Consider the following 27,303-nt stretch of genomic DNA (forward strand, 5'->3'; position numbering starts at 1 on the left):
TTCCATAATTCTTATAATTAACAGAATATTATGCTACAGCTACTGCTAAAACATTTTTAATGTAAATTCATTTATACATCACAACTAATGGTGTTATTACTGGTACTGAGAAAAATGTCCCATTTTTTGGCGTACATTCATTTGTACGTTCAGTATTTTAGTTCTGTTTTCAATAGCAGAGACTTATATGAATGCATCATATCATGCCAAACTTTTTGTGATTAAGCCCAAGTGGGCATTTTTAGGCACATCACGAATCTTACATCATGAGTTTCTGTCTTTCATTATGTACAGTTCTCAAAACTAAAATCATACTTTGAATTACATTGAAATCATTTCTTGCGATCTTGGAGGACTGTTTACATCAAATAATTTTCTAATTACAGGTGCACGTGAAAGTTTTCTTCTACATTCAGTCCTTCTAAGACGGCAATGAAACTTCCATAATTAATTTAACGGAAATTGTTCTCACTAATCAAGATAAAAAGGTACTCAAATTGGGTCTTTCTTTCTGCCTTGAGGCGGATTTGGACTATGTCGAAACGAGAATAGATAGCTTCAAGTTTACAAGGATGCTGAAACTGAAAAAAAATTTCCTCTTAAATCAAAAACCACGACAACAAGAGATGACCAGTGCACCTAGAGCATGCCAAACAGAATTGGCAGGGAATTACATGAATTTCATGTTGGATCTGTGGGAATTGGAAAGTGAAAGTACAGGAGGAGAGTGGGATGCGGAGACATTGGCACAAGAGCAAGGTGTCAACATTTCGGAAGATGCACCAACCAGCTTCAGTCCGAATTCACACTTCATCTCAATTACAGCAAGAGATACAACAGATATCTGCAATGATTTAATGACTAATTACCCCAAGAACTTATGTTCTCATATTGGTAATAATAAACGACAAATGAGCATTCAAAAACAAAGAGCATATTTTACTCTAATTAATAAGCTTTGTGCCAATGAGGATTGTATTGTGAGAAATACTGATAAAGGGGGCAACATTGTCCTCTGAGACAAAAGAAAGTATATGACAGATGCGTATAAACAATTGAACAACAGGGTATGCTGTAGTAAAGTTCATGAGAAAGAAATGCTGTTAAATCATCAATGTTATAATGGAGAGTTAAAGCAATGATATGACCAATGCTTGATCAACCATGACAAGTACACGTTCTTGAAAATAGAGAAACCGGTCACACCAGTACTTTATCTAATCCCAAAAGTACATAAGGACTTAGAAACCTACCAGGGCGCCCCATTATTCAGCTATAGGGAGCGCTTTTGAACACACTTCCAAATACGTTGATTCCTTTTTATGTAATCTGGTAAAATCACTGCCTTCCTATATACAGGACATGGGAGATTTCCTCCAAAGGATTTATGATCTGCCTTGGGAGGAGGATTTCCTGTTGATTAATATAGACGTATCTACGCTGTATACCAGCATTAGGCATAAGGATGGCCTTAGAGCCATAGAACATTTCTTAGGAGAAAGACCTTTGAGGTTATGGGCACATACCCAAATGCTACTGCGGAAGGTTGAGAAGTGTCTAACAAGCAACTTCTTCTTGTTTAATGAGGAGCGCTTCCATCAAGAATGCGGGACTACAATGGGCACCTGCTTCACCCCCAGCTATGTGAATCTGCATATGGTCTGGTGGGAGGAGCAGGTGGTCCGGATGCCGTTCCAAGATGAATGGGAGAACCACATTACGCACTTGAGTTGTTTAATTGATGACTTGTTTTTAGTGTGTAAGGGCTCGACAGAGGATGCAGAGATCTTCTTAAGCAGAATTCAAGACAATGATTTATATTTAAAATTCACAAGCGACATCAGTGCTACGAGTGTGAATTTCTTACACCTCACAATATACATCAAAGAAGGGAAACTGGAAACAAAACTATATAGGAAGCCAACATCTGGGAACGCGTTGCTACATGCCATGAGTTTTCACCCGACTAATATAATTAGAAGCATTCCCTATGGTGAGTGCCTAAGAACAAGACGCAATTGCAGTGAAGAAGTAGAGACCAAAACAGAGCTAAACCATCTGAAACAGAGATTTATGACCAGAGGATATACAAAAGACTGCATTGGAACAGCAGTTTTCAGAGCCACAAAAAAGAAAAGAGAAGGCATTCTGTTAAAAAAAGATGAGAAACGTATTAAGCGAGAGAGGGAAACAAAAGAACAGTGTAGATTAATAACTACATTCAGCAAGCAACAGAATAGTGTAAGAAGCATCCTTAACAAGTATTGGCATATCATAAAAAATTATCCAATATTGGGAAAAGTAGTGCCGGGTAGTCCACAAGTCACCTTTATAAAAGCAAGATCCTTTTAACAAGCACTAGTTAAAAACACTTTGAAGAAAACTCAACCTAAAACAACATGGTTAAGCAGGAGGCATGGATTCTTAAAATGCTCTTAGTGAAAAGCATGTTTGCACGGAATCAATACAGAGCAGTATAAAACAGGCCTATCCAGCAAAATGAGAAAGATTAGAGGAAAATAAAACTGCAAGGCAGAGTTTGCTGTTTACGTGCTGCAGTGCCCGATTGGCCTGTGGTACGTGGGCAGCACAATTCTGGAAGTCCATAACGGATATTACATAACGGAAATTATTAGAGCAATTAAGAATTGTGACAGAACGTATCCGGTTGCTCGCGATTTTGAGTTGTTTCACAACAAAGATGCTAAAGGGTTGACATACTATGTGGTGGACGCAGTAGCACTAGATATGAGAGGTGGTAACAGAGTGAAGAAATTGAGGAGACTTGAGTCTTGATATATCATTGAGCTGAATTCTAAAACCACAGAAGGACTGAATGTAGAAGAAGATTTACACACGCACCTGTAATAAGAAAATTATTTGATGTAAACAGTCCTCCAAGATCGCAAGAAATGATTTTAATGTAATTCAAAGTATGATTTTAATTTTGAGCACTGTACGTAATGAAAGACAGAAAATCATGATGTAAGATACGTGTTGTGCCTAAAAATGCCTAATTGGGCTTAATCACAAAAGGTTTGGTATAATATGATGCATTCATATAAGTCTCTGCTATTGAAAACAGAACTAAAATACTGAACGTATAAATGAATGTACGCCAAAAAATGGGACACTTGTCTCAGTACCAGTAATAACACCATTAGTTGTTATGTATAAATGAATTTACATCAAAAATGTTTTAGAAGTAGCAGTAGCATAATATTCTGTTAATTATAAGAATTATGGAAATGCATCAATTCAAGATGAATTTTGGCACAAATCGAAAACAAGTAGAATCACTAAGATCGAGACTGATTTGGAAAATACGTACAACTTACGAGTCTGTCTTCACTATTGTTTTGTTGGTAGTTGTCACGTGATTACGCATGAGAAAAAGTTTAAAATGATGATTGTTGTTATGCCTCGGCATTGGTGAGCAAAGCTGCTACACAGCCGAACCCGTTCAATGGTGGCTGATTAAAAGCTTTCACAAGCAACTACACGCGTCGTCGTCATCCTCGTTAAAGGGAATGCTGTAATTTTATGGACCCGCTCTCGTGGGGTACCTTGAGGCAACACGCCCTTTGTTCTGGAGCCAGCGGATGGTCACGGGAGAGATTGCAGAGGAATAAATATATATATATATATATAATGTATTTATTCAACAATTCTAAATGATATCTTCACAGAAGATTTAATAATTCACAATTATGACTCAAAAAATAAAATTACAATATAGGTATATATATCTTTACAGAAGTGTTTAAATGCTCAGCATTTAAATTGAAATTAGATAACATAATTTCCCCAATATGTTGAGGCCCTTTTTCTCAAAAGGTGAATAATTTGGTTGATTGGAAAAACATGGTAGCCATCTTGACTTCTTTTAATTTAGTTTGTTAGAGGCATTGCTCCCTAAAGTGTTATATGAGAATTATAATAATAAACTGCATTATCTGTTACTCATTCCAAACTTTAAGGGTTCATATAACCTCTTGTAACTCTATACAATCTTTCCAAAATATGCCTCAGTAGAAAGCATACAAAGCATGGCAATTCCTGCTCAGCAACAAAGAGTTCTACACTATTATTTAATAATTAGGCCCCGATTGTGAGTTTTTCGGAATTCAGGTACTTTTTACTGCACCGGATAAACAACATACCTTCGGGTATATTATTTACTGGGTGTGATACACAGCATCAATTGTGAATTTCTGAGGAATAATGCACCAAAATCCACATGGTACCATAAATTGCATACACTTTTCCCCTGCTAATTTCCAGCTGGTTTACCCTACTAAAATTCGACAGTCGACCAGGAGGGAAAAATATAGAAATAATTAATTTTCCCTCGTCATCTGTCGAAATCCCCCCCTAACCCAGCCCACCGCTCCTACCTACACGGGCCGCTGCTGGGTTTGGCTATAACTGGCAAAACCTTGCAGACACCATATACCACCCAGACAATAAATTGGTGGAAATTGAGGAGGAGACTGGCTAATTGGAACCAATGCTGTAGAACTTCACACATGTGCTGAAGCAATGGAATATTGGTTGTAACCTAAAAAAACACAGTTATTCCTGGCTCCCTAATACCAGCAGCTGAAAGACTGATTTTCAAAACATGTTCTATAATATTGCAGCAAATAACAAATTCAACCATATGCATGCATAATGCAACATAAATGTGTATGGATATTGTATGTTTGTGTGTGGGTTGAGGTGCAGATATCTCTAAATGTGTTTTTGTGTGCGTGTATGTTTGGTGGTGTGTCCATGTATGCTTATGTGGGTGTGTGCTGGTATCTATGTGTCTGTTTTTCTGAGTATGTATGTGTGTGGGTGTGTGTGTGGGTGTGTGCGCGTCTTTTCAGTGTGCTTATGTGAGTGTGTGTGCGTTTAAGTGTGTGAGTGTGTGTCTATTTTTCTGACTGAGGGCGTGCAAGTGTGTGTGTGTGTGTGTTTTTACTTTCCAGTATGCAGTCCCCGTTGAAATACGATAAAAGAACCAAGCAATGTCTTAGCTGGGGAATTCTTGAAATAATTAGGAAGATGGGAGGGGAACCGCCTGTGTGCTTTTCGACAGTCACGCGGCAGTTAAGAGGTTACTAGATACAGGATGAATCCTGGACCCCTCCATGCATGCACTAATCAATACTGACCTTTGGCTCTTCGATAGTCTTAATTGATGAAAAACCTCCTCGGTCAGCCAATGTTTAAAAGCATCTTTAGTTTCGCCTCTTGTCTTGTGGCTGGGCTGTGCCATTTTTATGGACGTATTTATTTAATTTACAACCACTAGAGGTTTGAGATTCAATTAAGCAGTCATGGGAATCGAGCATAAAAAGCGTGACCCCTTTAACGAGCAGCAGTTTCTGCAGAAGACGGTACTCCACTAGTTCAGCTTATGAATTTGCAAAAATATCTATTGTTGTAATAGAAAAAGTTGAAAAATCAAGAATAACAACAAAATATTACTGTAAACGTCACGTAATTGAAGAGGCTGCAAAGTGAAATATGCTGTATGGAACGAGTGTTTAGTTTGTGTTGGTGTTTGAAGATGAGGGCACACCCACTCACTTTTTTCCAGGAGGTGTCAGGGCTTACTTTCATCATCAGAATTTTAGCTAGGGCGAAAGGAAGAACAGAATAAAGGGCCAGATTTACAAGCTCCCTGCGCCACTTTTGCGTCACTGTTAACATGGGAAAAGTGACGCAAAAGTGGCGCAAGAGGCTTGTAAATATGCCCAAAAGTATGGAGTGACATAAAGAGAGGGAAACTGATTCTAAGAGAGAACTCTGGGGTGAAGAATAACCTGCAAGAGTGAGATAAAGAATCGAGAAGGATAGCGTGGTGTAAGGAAGAGACATGAGGTGGAATTATGTCTTGATAATCATGGCTCTCTACAGCGCCTGTGGTGGGTTCCTAAGAAAAACTGCGCTACACTTTTAAAAATAAATTAAGCACCGTACAGTCAGGAACCCGAACAGCACATGAGGGCACAATGTGTAGTTGCTGCTGAGTCACACAAGAGTACAAACTAAGATAGTGCATTAAGGTGGTTATCCACAAATGTTTCCTTTACGGCACACATTTGCTTTCCTTTCCAATTCTGTCTTTTTCTCAGGTTGGCAGACGTCCAGGACACCTCCTGCTAGAGTCGCCCTGGCCTATGCAAATTACTCGGAGTATGCATTTACATAGGGGATCTCGTGAAGGGCCGTAAGAGGCCCGTGGAGCACTCACCGGACTGTTGGGCAAGTTGTCTAGGGTGGGTCTCGGTCCCCCAGCGAGTAGCACTTCTGTGGCGTGGGAGGTGACGTCAGTCCTCCCGGCACCGTGAAAGGCAGCCTCGCTCTCCCGCAGCACGGGACGCATCCATGCGCGCCCGGGCCAAGGGCGGCCCTGTCTGCCCCGTCACGTCCGATAGAGGCTGGGCCCCCCTCTTTAATCTGAGGCAGAAGCAATGATACAAGGTGACGGCTTCTTATCAGCAAAGTTAATAATTATGGGGAAACGAGCTGGCCCTATAGCCACAACAACAACGATGTGCCCATCAGTTACCATTGACAGTATGTTGGAGAGGGTGGTCAACATAGTAACTAATTAAATTGAACTAAGAGAGCATGGACTGTCCCTGGGATGTGAGGCAATACAGATTGATCCGGGTTGTGGAGTTACACCTACTGCTCTGCTAGATGGTGGTGACCTCCTGCACACCGTGACTGACCCTAATACTGAGCCCTCTACCGGTGGCACTGATGTCCTTGGTTGCGGCTCCCACGCACTGGCACATCACGAAGTGACTTGTCCTCCTGGATACAGCCAACATCTAACCCTAACCCTGTGGTCAAACATTACTCGATCTTCTCAGAACCAGACTGTTGGAAAACGAGGCAGTATCTGTGAGGCCTGCACAAATAACATGTCACTTTTGTCCTTCACTGGGAACCAAACACCCTATTGTAGCGCTTGACTGTCAGAGGGTAGCGTTGCAGAGCAGTCTAAGGCTTACTCAAGGGAAGTGATGTAGGCTATTAATCGCCATTTACAGGTACGCAGAAATAACACTTAAAAAATTGATTGTCCAGTGTGTACTTTGCTTTATGAAAGTAAGAGTACATTTATTAAACACACACACTACTCAATACTATGCACCAATTTACAAATATACATAAGCTGTAGGAATAACTTTGTGACATTGCATAACATCTCCACCCCTCCCGCGGGGGGGTTGGGTCTAGTACCACCACTCCCATGTATGCACATCATCTTGCCCCCTAATGCAGTGGGTTGACACAACCTGAAGCGAGGGCCTTGCCAACTGGCACCATCCCAGTGGCGACCCACCACATCATCTCAACAAGCATTAACAATAGGTACACCTGTCCTGGGGACACATAACCCTGACTGAGCATGTCCGACTGACCATACAGTATGCACCTTTACATCTTAGTGGTTAACAGTCTGGGTTGTTCTTCCCCTGACGCAGTAGCAAGAATTCATGTTTGGGCATCACTTTATATGAGGTACTTAGCATAGCTGATAACAATCACAGCCCCTAAAAGGCATCACAGTTATAATCACAGAATTAAGCATATACCGCCAGACACCCTAGCAGGAATGTCTGGCAACATAACCCCACTTTGCTTATGAATTCACATTACACCTGTGACTTACAGTCCCATCATAGAAATAACATTGGTAAATGCACTTCTCGTGCAATTGCACCTCTTCTTCTCCAGGGGATGTCCTTTTCCAGACATCTCCAGCACAGCCCTCCATACATTGAGGCAGTCCCTAATGCACCCCCAGCTGTAGAACCAAAGTTCCAGCCACGGGATGCTGTGACTGTGAGCTGAGCCCTTGAGGGGTTATTTCCTTGGAGTCCCCTGGAGACATAGGGAGGGACTTTACATCTTCATGCTGGGGGAGACTGTGTAGCTCCTGCAGCTCCCCCTGCACCTTTGTACACCAACAGAGGTGGCCCCATCTTCCTTGGGCCATCACACGGCAAAATAGCCAGGTTTCCTTACAGGCATCTGTAAGCCTGGCAAGGCATTATGGGGCGCATATTATAGCAGTGGCTCTCCCGCTGCTCCGGGGAGAGCCGCGCTGTCCCCGTCGGCCTCACGTGGCATCTCCAGGCTTCGGTGGGGTGCCTGGTCCAACCCGGACCCCCAGGTGAGTTAGGCAGCTCAGGGAGCCCACCCCCAGCTGCTTCAGCTGGACTTTGCGAGCCCGGTCCCACCCCAGCCCCTTGCACCTCTTCACCTCCTGTTGGAGAGCCACCTGGGGAGCCCACACCCTCTGGTGTGGCTGCGGGAGCTGTAGAGTCCATTTCGGTCTGCCCACTCCGGCGGGCAGACAAGGAGGCGGCCTCCTTCCTGGTGGGTCTTCGGGGGAGTGCGAGGGCACTCCCCTCGCCTTCTCGCTGCTGCGGGGGAGTGCGATGGCACTCTCCCCTCCTCCTTGCTCATGTCGGGGCCCGGAGATGGGGTCCAGGGCCCGCGGGCCACTTCACGGGAAGTACGACGGTGCTCCTTGGCTTGACTTCCTCGCGTCGAGGCCCGAAGTTGGCGTCCCAGGCCCCCAGACATTCTTCACGGGGAGCGAGACGGCGCTCCCCAGCTAGTCTGCACCCGTGAGGGGGGACGCGCGACATCACGCCCCCCTCCTCCTCACCACCATGACCGGGGCTCGGAGTTGGGGGTCCCGGGCCACCACCAGTGTCTTTGGGGGGCCAGGGTGGGCTCCTGGAACCACCCCTTGGAATAATTTCATGGGGAATGGCGGCACTCCCCGACTTCCGCTTCTTGTGGGGCAGCCCCCGGGACCTGACTGACCCTGGGGGCACATCTAGGACCGGCAGCGGAGCCCCACGCGCTGCGTTGCCAATCCCCTGGGAAGTCAAAGGTCGCCTACCTTCCGGGGATGTAGGTCGGCCCCCAGGCAGCCGATTTTCATCATTTTGGCCTCCTCTTGCTCCAGGTGCCCAGATCTACCTTTCTGGAGCACTTTCCTTCACCCTCCTGGTCTCAAGGAGGGGGAACTCAGCAGGGAGTTGCCTTCACTTCTGCTCATTGGTCCTGGACTCCCCTCCTGGTGGAATTCTGCAACCTGGGACAGTCAGGAGGTTCTTCCTTCCAACTGCCCATGGCGCCAGGCTCCAGCACCAGTCTTCCTCAGCAGACCACACCCCAGAGAGAGCTCCTCTTCCTGTGAAAACTCTTTTTAAAGAATTTGGAAGGGGCTGGCAGGAAGTCTCTGTTTGCCATATCAAACAGCGACACATCACTTCTCTGCCCCTGCTTCCTCCTTCCTGTCTAGACCTCTAGTTTGTTCAAAATGGCATGCTCCAGAGGTCTCATGCCACAGGATCTCTGAAAAGACCCTTCTCCCCTTGCTGCCTTCTCTCCAGAGCAGCTTGGTGCCTGGCACCAGGTGTCAGCTGCTGATGGATTAACCTGTAGCTCCACCCATCTTCTCTTCTTGGAGAGGAGGCCTTCGCCCTTGTAATGCTTATCGTGAAGGGCTAGGCCTCTGATGCTACCGCTTGGGGAGGAAGGTCATTAATCCAGCCTGGCAGGGTCAGCCCCACCCAGGCTCTGGGTATGAGCTGACTCAGAGGAATATGACATTTCTGGATGACCCAAAAGCAGTACAGATATGACTTTGGACTCTGCAGAATACTTCTCACCTAATTTACAGTGGACTTTAGTGCGTGTCTTGAATTTGTAGGCCGTAGGAAAGTGAAACTATCCCATGTGGTCCCCATCCTCATAGGAGACTAATGAAGTGGTATTTCAGTGAAAACATTAAAGCACACTGACTTTCCCTTCCATGGTTCTTCCCATTGTATAAGCCTATTCCATATCACCACCCAGCTCTGCATAATTTCTGCCACGCTATTCAATTTGTAGCTGCTCCTGGGCTGCGCACCTCATGCTTCTCCCTGCGCAGCCCTAACACATGTGCACACACATGTACACACGTGTCTACATGTAACCAGCCCGGTGCCCTTTACTCTGGCTGCAGCACAGCGCCCCGCTCTCACCAGGGGGACACCAGTAAAATCCACATGCAGTCTCTTTCTTCATGGGTTCACTGTGGGCGAGTCCCAACTTATGAGGCTCTCCCGCAGTAACAGCTCAACAATTAGGTTTTCAAAAAGCGAAAAATCAGGGCGGCTCAGATGGTCAGAACCACCTTCCAACACAGACAGAAGCCACACCTGAGTTACCTGATTTAGTGCAGTCTAAAATCCTTTGATGGATTGCCTGGATCACCTAGAGACTGTGATGGACAGGTTTTGTAACCGGGTAACGGCTGCTAATACTGTAAACACTGATGTCATGGTGGGAGGGGGCAATTGTCTGACAAGCGTTGCAGCCACAAACTGTTTAGTTAACAGGGACCAGTGTTTGCCAGATGGTCCCTCAACTGCACCTGCTCCTAAGAGATGTATGCAACTGATTGATCGACAGCCCTCAAACGCTACGAATGTAATGGTTTCACATAATCCTATAATTAACGATTGCTCGCACATTCTAGTTGGGGGTGGTTCTTTTGCTCCTTCTAGGTCAAAAACTGGATCTAATATCATATCCAACCACCCCCCAAAAATACCCACTAAAAGTAATGGTGTTATCCATCATTCCCCAAAGGGGACTAGTATTAAAATCAATATGGATATGCTAGGTTTGCCTCCAGCTGCCTGTCCTCATGTGCTGGTGTTGGCAGGAGTGCCCCCCCTAAGACATAGCAGAACAATTCTTGGGGAAAACTACGCAATAAATGTGCTGACTGGCTATCCAAGTATAAACAGTTTAGCGCTTTGAACATGAATGAGATAATCATGGTACGGAGAGTGGGGTAGGTGGGTGATTCATCTAAAAATATCTAAGGTGATTGTGTTGTAATAAATTTTCATGGGAAACAGCCTTTACAACGAGGCTTTTACCTCGTTGTGCCTTAACCACTCATTTTTTAGCACGCATATTTTTACAGTGAATATGCATTTACAACGCATGCCAATACCACGCATTTAAGGTAAGTTTGGAGGTGTGGGGGGGTCTCCCCCCACAAAGACATTGTTTTTAAATCTTAAAACAATGCGTGGTATTGGCATTCATTCTAAATGGATATTCGCGGTAAAAACATGCGCGCAAAAAATGTGTGGCAAAGGCATGCAAAGTAATTACCTCCGTTGTACCGTCGTACAACCAATAATCATAGACCCGCTATGATAAGGGCGCTATTAAAACAACAAGAAATCCCTGCTGGGAGACATACTAGAATTTGGTCACTACCTTTAGGCTATTTTGATAAACTAAACCTAAGATGCACTATGCCAGGACCATCTCCCCATGCCGATCAGAATAGGTTTGCAGCGCTAACTGTTCTCGATGGCCATGATTGACTGGCTCCATGATTAGTTGGTGGGGATGATTCACTACCTACACACTTGTCGCGCACATCTCTGACGCGCTCTCTAACGGATACAGCGGGGGCTTTGCCATTTGACAACCAGGTCTTGGAAATACTTAGTTGGAACGTGGTTGGGCTACAATTAAAGATAGTCTTAGATGATTGGATGCAGTTAATCAGGCAATATGATAGTTTAATATTCAAAGAAACGTGGGCACCTAAAGACATATACCTTGAAGGGTTTGAGTGTTATAATACCCTTGCCTTACCACCCAAAATGGGACGATGCTCTGGTGGCTTAGCCATATTGGTGAACATCACAGCAGGGGGCTGTACTAAGGCTATATCAACTCATAATGATAATTTTCAGGCCCTTAGATACAAAAGGGGTATGACCCTATACCTGATAAATGTTTATAACAATGACTTCTATAACAAACCCAATATTAACTTCACACATTTTTAAGATTATATTACTGACCTAAGGAACTCGAAGGATTTTGACAACATAGCAGGTATTTGTCTGGGAGATAATTTTGATGCCAAATTGGCTTGCATGGATTCTTCTATTAGCAATTTTAGTAGAGCTCAAACTTGCAATAGAGGTGTAGAGTTGATGGAACAAATGATAACCCAAAATTTAAGTATTGTTATGGTTATCACTGCCTTTGATAATAATGATATATTGCAACCTACGTTCAGAGGAAGGGGCTGCGCAACCACAATCGACTATATTTTTATTTCCCCGAATTTAGAGGATTTGTTTATTGCATGATAAAGTTGTTGCAACACTCCATGGTGATCATAACCCAATAGAAGTAGCATTTAAATTGTCCCAGAAGCCTGAGTATAAAACTGAGTGTGGTGTTTGACAGTGCATGAACCCAATCTTGATGTGGTCACTGCATTTACCAATCTCTGTTTGATTATTAAGACTGAATTAATGAAACCTGTTCAGATTTAATACCCCACAGTCCTAGATAATTTAATCATGAATGGTCAGTAGGTATTCGACAGCTACCTAAGGCCCTTGTGGCAAATCCAATGTGCTTGCAGGCAGTGCCAATGTTAAGGGAAAAATATAAGCTGGTCACCTCATTGAGGAGGGAAGAGATACTGATACATCGTTGGGATTCGCTTGACAATACCACATGCTTGAAGAATGGTTCATTTCTGGGCTGCCATAAAAGATATGAGTGTTGGGCCGAGTCTTAACAACGATCAGTTGTAACATAACTAGTGAAGCATGGGAGGCACATTTTTCAGCGATATACATAGCTTTGCCTTATGATAAGGATAAGCATAGGCCAAGGCAGGGACCGCCAATGGCGGCCAAAGGGCTAGCTGCGTCACGGCCCTACCATGCCCCCTTTTGCTTGTTTCTTAATATGCCCCCCACCCCCTCCGTACTCCTCCATGTGCTTTTCTGTGCGTTCCTGCAACCCCCCGCACGGCCCGCTTTCCAGATAACATTTTGTCAGGATATCCTTGGGAGCAGGGAGTGCAGACGGACCAGCCCTGTGCCTGGGGTGCTGTTTGTTACCTGTAGGATGTGGGCTTTTACCGCGAGCTGTCATTGCAACTGCATGAAGCCCCGGTACTAGGTCAGCGCTTATTAAATAACATATTGAGTATTAAATATTAAAGCAACAGTTCGCACCCCCCCCCCCTCCTTTCTCTTGACATGAGGCCAGTCAGGCGCTGTGGGTCTGCCATGCTGTTGCAGGGGCAGCTGTCTGCAAAGAGAGGTGCCCCTGCTGGTGCCACCAGGGTAGTGAGGGTTGTTGTAGTGCCTGGTCTGCTGCAGTGCCTTAAAGAGACCAACAGAACTCTCCACCTGATATTCATGGGCGAATTGTTGAAAAGGCTGCCTGGAGTCGTTACTCGAGGCACTAGCTCTGCATGGACAGAGTCCGTCTGCGATATGAAAGTTCATATTTTCTGCAGATATAACACTCCATCGCTCACACCTTCAAGCTGCATATTTTTTAAGTTTTGTGCACGTTTCACTTTTGGTGCACTTCAGGTAGAAATCACTACATAGAAGTCTATCTTGCGGTGCTCAGGGGTGACGTAGTGAAATTTGCTTATTCCATTAGATGGTTTTCTTGGCTTCTACAAGGCCGAGGTCTGATGAGGGCCCTGTGTTATGGTGTCTGCGCCACTCTCACTCCCCTGCACAGCTGCTACCGCACATTCTTTAGAAAATGCAGAATTACACATTAGCGTAAACTGCTGCTGGGAGACTGCGATGCGACAGGAGACTAAAAACCCCAGGGACATAACGCCATCACCTTAATCCTGACCCTACTGAAGTTCAGGGTCCCATATCCACTTATCAAGGAAGGAAAACACTGTAAAGTATCAATAATTAGATTGTTGAGGTTTTTCTGTAATCAGAGGGGACCAACTTGCTTGGTTTTGTCTTTGCTGCAGGAATGCACACAGCCTTGCAGCAGGTGCATTAACTCACTAAGCATCTCATCAGAGCACCCAGCGTACATGGTTTAGAGTGCAGGTTTCCATAGGTGCTCTATTGTTCAAGACCCATGCGTAAACACACCAACCCTCCTCCATCCTCTTCATCAAGCGCATTAACCCCCTGCACTGCCGTAGCAGTGATAGGAGGCGTGTGTGACGTGCCATCACTACAGGTCATGCACAGATGCCTGCAGCTGGTATACTAACTCTTTGGAAGCAGTGTTTGAGGCGATACCGCCCTAATATTATTCATCCTGTATGCATTTTTTATGGACAGCACAGAGGTAATCTGTATCAGGTGCATGAACCCACTGTACCCTAGTACTATAAGGGTCATGGGGACTTGGGTAATCAAGTCTCTTGAAAAAGCAGTTGTGAGTTAAAGGGGCTGGTTGGAGTCTGTTTCGCTCACTTAAACAAGGATTACTACCTTTCAGGTGTTCTTGGTGACAAAGGATGCGTGTTTTGTAGGCTAAGACCATAACTGTGTGTGTAGGTGAACCCTGCGAAGGAGGAGACACTTTTATTTACTGCGGCTGCAACTGGGCACATCTGGGCAGATTTACAAGAAACTGACGCATCTGTAGAGATGCATCAGTTTCTCTGCACCAACCTGCGATACCCTTGCACCACCATGGATGCACCGTATTTACACTATAGCGCCCCATGGCGCAAGGATTGACAGATGTGTCAGAAATTCTGATGCATCTTTTGGCACAATAGTCAAGCATTGAGTTGTGTTGCAAGCACGACGCAACTCCAGCAATGCATGGAGAGGCCTATACTTATTGCACTGCGTCACTCCTTACGCCTGCTTCAAGCAGGCATAAGGTTTTGATGCAGTGGCGTCCTAGAAGTAGCGCAGTAAAATCTTATTGATTTCACTGCGTCACTTCTACGAGGCTTTCCTGCGGGGCAACGCCCACCCTACATACATTATACCTGACGCAGGTATAATGTGATGCAGGGCTTTATGAGGTGACACATCTCACTAGATGCATCACGTTGTAAATGTGCCATATTGTTTACGCCGCCTCTGTGGCACAAAAGTGACGCAACAGCTGCACTAAAGTGTCGAAGGGGCTTATAAACCTGCCCCATTGTTTTCAGAGCCTGAAGTGATATGTAACAAAACATAAGGAAAAGTGCTGCATGCATTCCTAAATTGCACCAAGGGACAGATATCAAGAAAAAGTGACAAACGTGGGAGAGGTACTTATCCACAACAGGCCACAAGTGGTGAATATGGTTAGCGCACTCTATGCCAAGAAGAGGCGGATAGTGTCCTCTTCATGGTGGATACTGTGCCCCAAAATAACTGTCTTCTCAGTTCCTTCCGCCCATCTCGTCCCAACTTCTGAACAGCCAAGGCTTTGCTCGGTGCTCACTCACAATTCAGCCGAACCAGGATCTTGCTATTTAATAGTGTTACTTTTTTTGTTCCTTACACAAGCAAAAATTCTGGGCAACCAAGCAGGGACATCTTAAGGAATTTGGGGGCCCTGGGCCGAACGTATATTGGGGGCCCCTGTTTGGAACAGCCTTGAAATTATGATCCAATTTCAGCCTTCTTTGGCCAGGTCACTGTCAGTGCACATGCACCCTCATCAACATTCTAAATGTGTTTACATCTAATATTCAGAACTAGTGACCTGTGTTTTCAACATTGTGATACAGCTCACTAATATTACTGAAAATAACCTGTTTGACCCCCCCTCCCATTTTTTATATATCAGGCCCCGTTTTGATCTGAATGATACTTTTTTCATGCATGTTGCTTCAAACAAACACAAAACTTCTCTGAAAAATGCCTATAATAGACTCTCACACATCACAGACATTACAAATTAATTAAAGGAAAATAGTATTTGAAACAACCTGTTTAAGAATTATTCAAGGTCATCATGGTTGGGCTCTTCAGAACAGAGCTGGCTCCATCAGGGCCCCCTTGAATGTCTGGGGCCCTGGGCCAGAGCCAGGGCCATAACACAGGTCCCCACAGCCCCCGCGGTGCGGGGGCCCCGAGCTGCAGTGTGCGCCCTCAGCACAGTATTCAGGCCTGAGAGCTCCAGATTAAAACCAGAGCGGGGCCCTTCTGTGTACCTGGCAGGAGGGCCCCTTCAACTTTCGTTACGCCACTGGCCAGAGTTCACATAGCCCATGCTTTAAAACGTCTTTCCAACCAAGAACCCTCTCTGGCTAACTCATGCTTCAGCAGAATCAAGAACTCAAGTTGCGGTTACTCACACATAACGTGGCCAAGAACTCACTCTGCATTCCATCACAGTTTTGCAGGACCAAAAACTCAGTCAGCTCCTCTGTGTTGCTTCCGACCCGCCATCCTCCAACCAGTGTTGCTTCCGCGCCCCGCCTCCCATCTTGCTTCGGCCTCCCGTGTTGCTCCCTCCCCACCCACTTAAAAAAAGAAAATGCTTTTATGTATTTTTTCTTTTTAATTATCAGTTCAACTTGGATCAGTAATTACAAAAAAATGGCTATATCAAAGGCTATTTATTTTTGTATTCTTTAGTTTTGCATTACAGCATGTCTGACAACCATTGGCAAAGCCAGTTGGTCTCAAAGGCGAGGCCTATTGGCTTTGCCAATGCTTGTCTTTTGGTGCATCCAAAATGGACCAAGGCTGCATTTCATGGTAAAAATATAGCGGAAAATGATAGTTTCACATTTTGCGTAATTTTGTGGAAGTTCGCGTCATTACCCAAAAGCAAATTAAGTGCATTTTTCACTTTTCGAGTCTTTCTACTGTGAAAAGGAGAGAGAAATAAATATCCTGTCATTTTGGCTAAAAATTGATTTTAAGAAAATGAGCAAGGTGGCTACCTCATCCCATAACTGGATCACTCCCCCATTCTCCCCAAAGATAAAGAGAGGCAGGACTGATGCAAACATGTTGCCATTCTCAGCAGAACAATATGTCCCCCACCCTCGCCCTAGCAATGTGGCCACATACGAACCTCAGGGGCAAATCAGGTCCCCCAAATATTTGCATGAAAAGACTCACACACGGCTCATTTCTTAGCGACAGCTTGATTATCAAGCTCACTAGATTGCGACTGTCCCATGAGTCGGTGGCCTGTGCTATCCTTTTGTCGCAGTACTATGTTCGGATTGCTGTGTACGCTCATGAAAAAGATACACAGACACGTCTGAGTCGGAACTTGGCGTAGTATCAGTGTTACTACTAATAAATTATTATTTTATAGCATTGCTACAGGCAGAGTTGTGTGGCATTTCCAGCATGGGGTGCGATCCTCGAACTGGAGTGTTGAAGCGCATCAACTTCAGGGAGTGGCAAGTAGCGCTTAATCTGAGTGAGTGCCGCGGTTCCAAATCTTCTCGGACGCCACGCCCGCGGCAGGTGCTGCCGTATGTTGGAGGTGCCTTTATTTCACCTTATGCCTCTCGAATGCACTATCAGGCACTCTCTGCCCCTTTACTTAACTCTTGAAAGAGCATGGCACCATGCAAATGAGGGAATCACTTTGCCTCTGTACCTGCGCCGTATTAGAGACGTGGACTCAGAGGCGAACAAGCCCTCAGGAGGCGCATTGACAGTGCGCTACAAAAAGGTGGCACACTGTAAGTGCGCCCCCTGACGGCAGCCCTCTCAAGGAATGAAAAGGTGTCTCAAGGACACCACAGACATCCCCTTGCAGGTGGCTGCAGTCACTCATTGCACCCATCTGCAAGGGGACCGCTCAATCCTCTTGAAAGTGCGGGCGGGTTGCTGCCTGCTCTGTGAAACAGGGAGCAGCTTCAAAGCAGCACTCAGCAGTTCACTTGAATGTGCTGACCACAGGGCAGAACGGGCCTGCAACAGCCGTGAGGGCAGCGCATTCACCACAATAGGGCGCACTTTCCCTGTGTGCGCCCAGAGCTCCTGGTTGAAAGTGCTTCATGGCCTAAACATGCTGATTTTTGCTTGGACGATCTTTAAATGTGTGACCATGTGTAATTGCATAATTTCAGGAATTTTGTGTATCATGCATAATGCGAAAAGTGGTAAATTACGCAAGATTACACCGGCGTAACAATAAATGAATCCGCGCCTTTCAACAGGGATAGACTAGACTGAATATGCACGTAGAAGCACTTTACATCAGAGATGGATATAATAAAGCACCTGGGCATAGCAGTGAGTTAAAACTCTGAATTGCAACTTACTCCTACTCCACAACATTATTGAACCTATAAAGCTTTACAAGGCAAAAGAACACAGAAGGAACTTAGCACACAGCAACACTTACAGGATGCAACGGCAAGTAATGCTGTGACAAAATGATTCATGTGAGCTAAACATGCAGGATTAAAATGAAAACATAGTATGATGTACCTGGCACATGCACAGAACAATTCGCTAACTTTCACTTAGTATCAGCTAGATGTTTGCAAACTCACATTCAATTAATGATATTTCATGAAAAATTATTCAATGTTTCACCAAATTTAGAGAAATATACTTCTCCTTATGTTGCATAAAATTTGAACACAAGAGCATACTTTGTGTTCAAGAGTCGTAGGGAATGCTGGCAGAAGACTGGTTAAAGGAGAAAATGTCTTCTATAAGACATATTCTACACGCACCAGTCTCCACAGACAAAATCAATGCACAATTTCCCACCCATGAAATTCGGAGATGTAAAAATAGCTTTGGGTCGACAGAGTAACCTCTCTGCCAAACTGAAGGTCTGCCTTCCTGATACACAGATGGACGGACGTAAGTATGTCTGCGACAGAGACAACCCTTTCTCCATCACTTACATACTCCTCTTATGGCCCGGCGGAGTAAGGGTCGGTGGAGGTTTAGCCTTTTGATGGCCAGCCACACATTGAGAGTGGGTGTTCATATGACCAGTTTTCACTGTTCATCACCGCAGGGTAAAACCTGGTAGTAAGGAACAGTGAAAACTACAAAATGAACCCCAAACTACCAGAGACAACTCTCAAGGTTTGGGTAGCATTCGTTTTTGTATTTTCAAAAATAAAATCTCACTTTGGAAAGAGTTGGCCCAAGGGAATAAAAGCCCCCTAGGCCAATCAGAACACTCTATTTTTTAAATTGGGTTCAAGGGACTCTTACAAGTGCCCTTCAAACCCAACTGTACAGATATGCAAATATATTTTAATACCAATTTCTTAAAAACTACTGAATTATTTTACATCACAATATGCATGCATTCTGGATCAACTATGGAACTCTCTTCCTCTATCCCTTAGATCCAATCCCAGCCTCCCTTCCTTCCGCAAGGAATTAAAAACTTTCCTGTTCAGACACTAATTCTACTCCTTTCTCCCTTAGCTACCACCTCAGTGAATCAGTTTTTAGGTCTCGCCTGACCCAGCGCATGCGCTGCTCTGGCGAGACATTTTGTGAGGGCTCCAAAAAGTGCTGCCAGGCCAGCCTAGAGCTACAGTGCATGTGCGCGGGCGCGCGCGTCGCGCTTTACCGCGATTACTTTCACTTTGGCGGCCGCACGGCCACTTTGATGTTCTCCGTGAGGCTTCAATAGATTGCAGCAGTTAAAACAAGCATTGGCATAGCCAATAGGTCTCGCTTTTGGGACCTTATAAGTGTTTAGTTATGCAACTGTTGCATGGCTAAACACTTATAAGGTCCCAAAGACGAGACCTATTGGCTATGCCAATGCTTGTTCTACTTAGCGCTTGGACGCCTTAGGACAGCAGTCGCGCTTTATAAATCCCCTTTCATTTCATTTCATTTCATTTCAAGATATATCTACCTTCCAAATTTGGTGTACTTCTGTTCGGACGTTTTTGTGCTAGCACTACACAAAATAGTCTATAGAAAATGCTTGGGGATTGTATATTTTTGGACACCCTCATTTTTTCTCGCCTCTCACTTGATAGATGACTCCGAAACTTTCCATGAAAAAACTAGTCAAATAAGAGCCCCTTTTTTCCCTGAAAGGGTCTGCAAACAGCGCCAAAACACACACACACACACACGCACGCACGCACACACGCACACACACACACACATATGTATATATGCACTGAAAAAAAAAAGCTTAGCGCAACTTTATAGTTAGGTGAAATGCTCAGTAACAACGTAACGTGATAAACTCTAAAAACCACTCACATTTACTAATTATACTTATCTCAAGTAACTATAACTCGTGCCCTAAAGTAGCTATAACTCGTGCTCCTGCTATACAGTTTTCTCATCAGTAATTTCACTGCAACTGTTGCAATGATTCTATCAATGAGATCATAGAAGATGTCATGAGAGATGAAATATATGGGGTAATTAGCAATGCATGGCGAGGGCATGAGTTATAGTTACCTTAGGCCACCAGTAATACTTGAGATAACTATGACTGCTGAATTTCAGTGTTTTTTTTGTGTAAAAAACATTAAGTTGTAACTGAACATTTCACCTAACTATATTATTACTTTGGTTTTCAGTGAATTTCTAAGTTTTTTTAAAACGTAAAGTAATATTTAATTACCGTACGTAAATCCAACCGCCACCGCGCATGGCCGAAGCAGCCAAGCCCTGTGGCCAACCCCAGTAAAGGCATCCAATCCCACACCGTGCAGGGCCTTCAGTCATTCTTGCCAGGGATTTGGCCACAATGGCCAACCCCCCGCATGCAGCTAAACCCACGGTGTGCACGGCCTTCAGCCGTGCGTGGTGTGGGGTTGGCCCTGGGCTACGCCTTGGGGAACCTATCCCCCAGCGCCTTTTTTTTTTAAAGGGGAGTGGGTCCATGTGGCTCCCTGAAAACCTATTATGGCCCTGGGAACCCATCCCTCAGGGCCATGAAATGTTAAAGTTGAGGGGTGCTGCATAGTCCCCCTTCCCAAGCCTTATTAGGCCTTGGGGACCTAGCCCTCAGTAGGACTCATTAGGCCCTGGGGACCCATCCCCAGGGGTGTTGTTTATTTATTACGGGGGACAGGTGAATATCCCGAGCCTCATTAGGCACGAGGGACCCCATCTTGGCAGCCATTTTTTTTCATTAAAGGGGTGGGGGGCCACATGCCCCCCACCCGGAGCTTCATTAGGCCCTGGGGTCTCCCTCCCACAGGATTGCTTTTTTCTATTAAAAGGGGAGGGGGGTACGCGGCCGAGCCTCATTAGGTGCTGGGACCCCATCCCCTGGGCTGTTTTTTTTTTAATTAAAGGGGGATAACATCATCCGCCCCCTCCCGGAGCTTTGTTAGGCCCTGAGGTCCCCATCCCTAAGGGTTGTGTTTTTTAATTAATGGGGAGGGGGTCAGTGTGGGCCCCCCTCCCTGAGCCTTTTGTGGCCTCGGTGATACCATCCCCCAGGACCTGCATTTCTTTTTAAATGTGGATGCCCTGGTTCTCACCCAGAGCCACCACCATATACTCGTTAGGGGTTACAGAGGGAGCCTCAAGGCCCCAGCGGCCCCAGTCGGCTTCTGCATGCAGTGGGAGCCTGCATTGCTCCTATCCAGAGGGAGAAGCTACTAGTGCTGCTCCCCCTCGGTGGGAGCAAAATTTTGATCTGTTTCCCTGCCCGCATCAGTGCAGACAAGGAAACAGATCAAAATCCTGCTCCCAGCCAGCTGGAGCATTTTCAAAGTTCCCGCCAGTTGGAAGCAGACTTTGTGTTTGCTACCGCATGACAGGAGTTTTGAAAATGCTCCCACCAAGCTGGAGCAAACACAGGTTTCCCTGCACATGCCGGTGTGGGCAGGGAAACTGGTCTGTCCCGGGGGTGCGCTCCCTGGGACATAGCTACTGGGCCGGCCCTAGGGGATGAGGTTTCCGGGCCATTAATAGCTCAGGGAGGGGGGATATGCAGCTTCCCTCCTTTTTCAAAGGTTTAGCGGCCCTAGGAGATGGGGTCCCAGAGGCCTTTAGAGGCTCGAGGAGGGGGAACTTTAAAAGTACAGTGGGGCCCAGGAGATTGGGTTCATGTGGCTGCATGTCGCTCAATAAGAAGGCTGTGTGCTCCCCCCTCCACTTCAAAACATGATTCAGGCCATGAAGGATGGGGTCCCTAGGGCTAAAATTGGCCGGAGGAGGGGGGACATGCAAACTCCCCACCACCAAAAAATAAAAGCCTCGTCCCTCGGGCCCTGGCCCACCCCGGGGTTTTAAAAAAAAAGGTTTAGAAACTTTTTGGGCTTTAGGCAGGGTGCCTTTGGGACCCCACCACCCTGCCCCTTATGTTCTAAAATGGCATGCACCACTTCCTGGTTGAGGTGGTTGTAGTCAATCAGATCTCAACTTGAGATCTGACGGGATCAGCTCTGAGTCCCTAGATATGCAAAGATTTTTAATATAATTGTTCAAAAACTACTGAACGGATTTACACCAAATCACAAAAAGCACTCTTGCTGGAACAAGATCTTACTTTTTGTCAATTTTGCTTTAAATCCATTCCGCGGTTTAGGTTGTAGCTGTGTCTGAAGTTTGTAAGGAAAAATGAATAGGAAAACACATTTTGGGACACACCCTTTTTTCGCTGTCCTCACTTGACAGATCACCCTGAAACTTTCCATGTGAAACTAGTCAAAAAGTAGCACTTTTTGGAAAGTTATGTAGAGATTCAGCAAACGATGCCAAAGTTATTAGATACAGAAAAAATGCATTTTCTATGGAAACGCTAATCCTGACTATAACAACCCAGTAACGACCGCAACTGACTAATATATATATGTATACACACTTACCTTAACAATCTTCCTCAATGTGTTGCCTTCAGGGTCAACAAACTGACAGTAGCCCTTAAAAGTACCAGGACTTGTTTCAAAGATTTAGAAAAATGTATCACCAGGAAAGAGAAAACATTGTAGAACTAGTATCTGTGGCCATCCACTGGTATTAGCCAAGTTAGTTGCCTTATCATTACTAAACATAGCTGCTTGTTTTAATACCTATAAATATACTTTGCAGTGTTGCAGTAGGAGTGCCTGGCCCTGCAAAGGAGCTGGGCCTGAGCAGTAATTACCCATCCCCACACCTCTTACAAATGGCTTACCTGGTTCAAACCCATGCCTGCCTTCCTGCAAGAGGAAGGATTTTTTCTCGTAAAAAACTTTTGATGGAAACTGCTGAACAACATAGGCTTGCACTGTTAATAAAACTGTAGCTCAGGTAACAGGCGCATCTACTTTCACTATAGATAAACATGCTTTGGAGTGAAGTCAGTCAGTGTATTTCTTTAAATCATTTTTTAAAACACACATTTTATCTCCTCTTACTGCATCTACCACTTACTTCCCGCTCAACCGATGAGGACAATAACTTGTGAAACTCGTAGGTACTTCTCGGCACTAGGCCTCACCCCCTTCAAGGTCCCACTCCTCCTCACATAATGAAATTGTTCTTCAAGTTGGCAGGTATACAACTGGGTATTCAGTCCAAGATGGCCAACTAGATAACAAGCAACCATACGGTATGTTAATGTTACACTTATTTACATAAACAGGCTGCAATATCTCTAGTCTACAAGTGGCGGGGAGGGGCATGATCAGTGGTGGCCAGCACGGTTCAGAGGTAGTGGAGCAGGAGGAGGGACGCGGGGGGAAGCGGGTATAAAAAAATAAAATAAAAACGTACTTTCTTGCCGCTTCCTTGCCGTGTCTCTCCTCCGTAGTCCTCCCTTGCTCGGCCTCAATAGGAAGCACACCCAGGCTCCCAGTCAGCCAATCACAACGTTGCCTTAGCAGCATTGTGATTGGTCTGAGCGCTGTGTTTCGGCACTCAGACACTGACTGGAGGCATGGGCATGCTCTCCAAGTAGGCTGTATTGAAGCCTGAATGGAGAACATGTGAAGTGCGCAAGACTGTTTTGGGCGGCCCGAGAGGATGGCCAAGCAGTCATTGCGCACTTAGAAGGGTGCTGCCTACCACTCCTCCCCTGCCCCCGACGCCTCATGCAAAGCTGAAAGTAAGAGCAAATAAAATTATAATAACGCAATATAATAATATTTTATTTTCCCTTTGTTTCACTGGAAAAAAGCAGTGGGGCGACGCTCCTCCGCCCTAGCGGAGGCGCCGCCACTGGACGTGATCAGAGAATGGCGTGGTTTGTTTTAAAGAGGCTAATACCGCATTCCCTAATATCACATGCAGTGATTCTGTATGCACACTTAGGAGGGTGCTGCCTACCACTCCTCCCCTGCCTCCGACCCCTCATGCAAAGCTTGAAGTAAGAGAAAATAAAATGATGATAACACAAGTTAATATTATTTTATTTTCCCTTTGTTTCACTGGAAAAAAGCAGTGGGGCGACGCTCCTCCGCCTTAGTGGAGGAGCCACCACAGGACTTGATCAGAGAACGGCGTGGTTTATTTTAAAGAGGCTAATACAGCATCCCCTAATATCACATGCTCTATGGTATTTGCACATTGATTCTAAAATACTGTATTCATATTTGCATGCATGCCATCATACTCTCAATGGAGCTGCAACCACAAAAGGAAGGGAAAGGAAAGGGGGGCCATAAATTCTATATAATAAAAGTACTTCATATCATAAGCAAAGCATTACCAGTCCCTATGGAGTTCAATTTTTGATAAAGCGCCCTAACCGTTGACCCTGAACTCTAAGGTTTCACGTAACCTCAATGATTTGCAATATCCTTATAATGTGTGTATAGTGTTCTTTGAATAATTTATTTTCCTCTCCTTGTGACATCACATAATCAATAAAAGCTGCTATCCATGAGGTATCTAGCATGTATTGGGACATATCGAAATCAAATCCATCTGTTGGGCCTGCGTAATTCTGTGTGGAAATGTGGCATGCTCTATTATGGATAGTTTCTGTGACAGGTGGAGTCTGCATTGTGATATCAAGCACTGAAGCACAGCTGCCTTGCCAAGGCAGGCCTAGCTTGTGTTGTAATATCACAGAAACAAGAGCAGCTGGTGTGCCGGGAGCAGACGAGCGTGCATGTTTTCAAATTTATAAAGCATATGTGCCTCCCTTGGGGCATCATGTTGCTAAATAACATGCTTTTCATTTTTATCACACAAAATGTTACTTATGTAATCAACATTGGAAGGATGAGGGGCTGAATGGACACACAGTGATCCAACCCAGTGACTATGTCAAAGACAGATTCTTGGAGTGAACGTGTAAGTCAGTCCAGTGAACCACCAGACCCGGCTTATTTTAGTTCAAGCCTAGGCAGCGCATGCTGTATTCACTCTGTGGGCTTATAGCCCACCCATTGCCTTTTTATTCATCCCTTGGATTAAAATGCTTGCTTTCTAGTGGATAATCCTTCTTCGTTGTCCTTCCTTTTTGTGTTTGGTTTCCTCTCACAGAGCACCGCACATTACTGTTAAGATTCTGTACTTATGTGTTCATTTGGGGGGCTGAGTCCTGCTCATGTCGCTGTTTGCCCCTCTTCGGTGGTTCAGCTTTGGCACCCGTCACTTAATCTTCCCGTCCCGTTCAAATACCAAAATGAAATGTCAGATGCTTCAGGTGCTGTTTTCGAGGGCACCTCTTTAATTTTCAATGACTTCAAAGTGCAAGGATTTCCAACCCAATCCCTCTCTCTTCGCTGCTTGTTGCTTTAGCGAGCCTCGGGCAGCTGACCTTCAGGAGCCCAACCTTGCAACACATTTAAGGGCAAGGTTTGGCCAACTCGAGTTGCATTTTCTCTGACGCTTGTTTATATATTGTGAACTCGAGGGACCCAGAGGTATTGGAGCACTTTACACGAACGCTAGTTACATTACACAATATATAATAATTTTTTTGATTTTAGGTGCGTGGAGATTAAGATATGTTAACGCCGTCTCTGTGTATTCATTATTTCCAATCCACCTGACAAATGGGAGCAGCATTCATCCCTCCCACCTCCTCCCATGTCGCTGCATGCCCGGCCGCTTCCTCTTACTGTCGTCGTCCTCCTCCTCTTAGAGCTCTAATTTCAAAACACATTCACTGCCTCTCCCCAGGGACTTTGAGGGATTTATTATTTTATAATGTGAACTCGAGCAACCCGAAGGTGTTGGAGCTCTTCACATGAGCACTAGTTGCACTACACAAGGTCAGATAAATGTTTGGAGGCATTTTATGAAGCACAAACTTGACTGACCCAAAGATATTGAAGAGCTTTTCAAAAACACCTGTTACATAACACATGGTCATGTTAATATTTTGGTGTGTGAAGATTAAGTGATGCCAAAGCCCTCCCTATTTATTCTTATTTATCTACCTGACAAATGGGAGCATTTTGTTGTTGCATCTCTGTCCAGTGCTTCTATACCCTGGGGGCGGGCCGGGGGCTTGTTGGTAAACAAATTGTGCAAGTAGTGTTTTGAATGGAAAACTCTTGAGAAGGGCACCTGATGAATAGAGGCTTGGGGGAGAAGGGGTGTGATATCGCCGCCATTGGAAAGTACTTCACTGCTTTAATTTTCATAAGTTGTTCAATACTCCAGTGATGCAGTCATACACAGAATGTTATAGTGCTGTTGACTTACATCGAGGCACTGTTTTTCTTTCTGTGTGTTAAAAAGCCTTGGAATGTGTCCATACATGTTTCCTGAGGCAAGCATGTATTCCTGAATCAGATGCCTGACCCAGTGTGTAGTACTGTGTTTCTCTTCAATCCCTGGTGGCACAGCACCCAGGATAATGTGATACATGGCTAAACTATTATAAGTTCCCGACCTATTAGCGCTGCCAGTGCTTGTGTATTTTATCCTTCAACCATTTAGTTGTGGAATGCTGCTCCACCAGAGGGAGCCTGTCATGTAATGCGACACTGCAATAAAGGAAAACTACTGTGCAGTTGTAACCTCGGGTGCCTTAAGATGTCTGTCACGCTGGAGGCCTTACATGTGCCTATGAGAGTGATGTGACATTGTTCTTCTTTTTTACACAAGGACATTTTCACATACACCATGATGTCATATAAATTACACATTCTGTCTGTCCAGCAAAAGGGGCGGTAGAGAAACACTGTCAGTTTGCTGTGATTAAGTGGAACAATTCAATGAAATTCAATCACATTAACATGACAGATTGTAAATTTCAAATGCAGGGAGAGTAAAACTGGACTGAAGGAAGGAGTGCACTTGCAGTCTAGGCAGCTGATTCAGATAAGATTGGACAGGAGAAGGGAATCAAAGGGTGAGACCTCTGTGAACCATAGAGATTGAAGGTTAGAACAGGAGGAGTGTACTTAAAGATTGAAGCTGCTTATGGTGACACTGTGTGTATGTTTGTGTCTGTGTGTATCATGCTGAAGAGAGTACGTTGGCTGCCTCCAAATCAGCAAATTAAAAGTGTAAGGCCACAAACAAAAAGTGGTGAGGCGTGGGGGGGAGCGCGGGAGGGGGACCGCGGGGGGTTTAAGAATAATTGTTTCAAAAAGAAACTTGCCTGAAGCCGCCTGGCCGCCTC

At 45.0% G+C, this 27,303-nt stretch overlaps 1 protein-coding gene across 4 annotated transcripts in view; it reads right to left on the reverse strand.

Moving 5' to 3' along the window:
- The window catches only part of LOC146785528 (glypican-5-like), a 1,360,250-nt gene that overhangs the window by 1,313,798 nt on the left and 19,149 nt on the right, over positions 1 to 27,303 (reverse strand). The window contains exon 1 of one of the 4 annotated variants that reach the window (XM_085634656.1): positions 6,248 to 6,372. The exons of the other annotated variants lie outside the window; for them this stretch is intronic. The gene's annotated coding sequence lies outside the window, so the exon portion shown is untranslated. Of the gene's footprint in view, positions 1 to 6,247; positions 6,373 to 27,303 lie in introns of those variants that run through there. 4 annotated transcript variants of the gene reach the window in all.

This window comes from Triturus cristatus, chromosome 11 (genome assembly GCF_964204655.1).
Source record: "Triturus cristatus chromosome 11, aTriCri1.1, whole genome shotgun sequence".
Taxonomy (NCBI): domain Eukaryota; kingdom Metazoa; phylum Chordata; class Amphibia; order Caudata; family Salamandridae; genus Triturus; species Triturus cristatus.